General features: G+C 49.4%; 3 non-coding genes across 3 annotated transcripts; all 3 read right to left on the bottom strand.

Moving 5' to 3' along the window:
* Positions 1-171: 171 nt before the first annotated feature.
* Positions 172-251, bottom strand: Pmar_PMAR027786. Its single transcript has one exon. It is a non-coding gene; the product is annotated as a tRNA-Leu (tRNA).
* A 186-nt stretch (positions 252-437) lies between these two features.
* Pmar_PMAR027785 lies at positions 438-517 on the bottom strand. Its single transcript has one exon. It is a non-coding gene; the product is annotated as a tRNA-Leu (tRNA).
* Positions 518-704: 187 nt separating this feature from the next.
* Pmar_PMAR027784 lies at positions 705-784 on the bottom strand. Its single transcript has one exon. It is a non-coding gene; the product is annotated as a tRNA-Leu (tRNA).
* Positions 785-904: the final 120 nt, after the last annotated feature.

The following is a 904-nucleotide window of genomic DNA, read 5'->3' as shown; positions in this document are numbered from 1 at the left end:
TTCATAGCCGAGGTGATGCATCGCTCTGCCAAACCAGAGGACACAAAAAATGGATTGAACGGATTCTGCGAGGTGCGATGGCACAATATCGATCAAAAGGTTTTGGTCTTGCACTACCTCGCTTCTGAAAGGGTCTCGGTTCTTAATATAAGACCAGTCAGGTATATAGACTGACAGCTGTGGGGTTCGAACCCACGCCCGTTCGGACTGACGCCTAAAGCCAGCGCCTTGGACCACTCGGCCAAACTGTCGATGAGTGCTTCAGGATTCATAGCCGAGGTGATGCATCGCTCTGCCAAACCAGAGGACACAAAAATGGGTTGAACGGTTTCTGCGAGGTGCGATGGCGCAATATCGATCAGAAGGTTTTGATCTTGCACTACCTCGCTTCTGAAAAGATCTGGGTTCTCAATATAACACCAATCAGGTATATAGACTGACAGCTGTGGGGTTCGAACCCACGCCCTTTCGGACTGGCGCCTTAAGCCAGCGCCTTAGACCACTCGGCCAAACTGTCGATGAGTGCTTCAAGATTCATAGCCGAGGTGATGCATCGCTCTGCCAAACCAGAGGACACAAAAAATGGATTGAACGGATTCTGCGAGGTGCGATGGCACAATATCGATCAAAAGGTTTTGGTCTTGCACTACCTCGCTTCTGAAAAGGTCTGGGTTCTCAATATAACACCAGTCAGGTATATAGACTGACAGCTGTGGGGTTCGAACCCACGCCCTTTCGGACTGGCGCCTTAAGCCAGCGCCTTAGACCACTCGGCCAAACTGTCGGTGAGTGCTTCAAAAATCATAGCGGAGAAGATGCGTTACACTATAGGACATGACACAAAAACGGTTTCGAACCGTTTCCGCGGAATGCGTTCTTCATCAAATCACACGAAAAGAAATTT

The sequence above is a fragment of the Perkinsus marinus genome (assembly GCF_000006405.1).
Source record: "Perkinsus marinus ATCC 50983 genomic scaffold scf_1104296963690, whole genome shotgun sequence".
Classification (NCBI taxonomy): Eukaryota; Perkinsozoa; order Perkinsida; family Perkinsidae; genus Perkinsus; species Perkinsus marinus.
The sequence above is the reverse complement of the archived record's forward strand: the minus strand, read 5'-3'. Positions and strand labels throughout refer to the sequence as shown.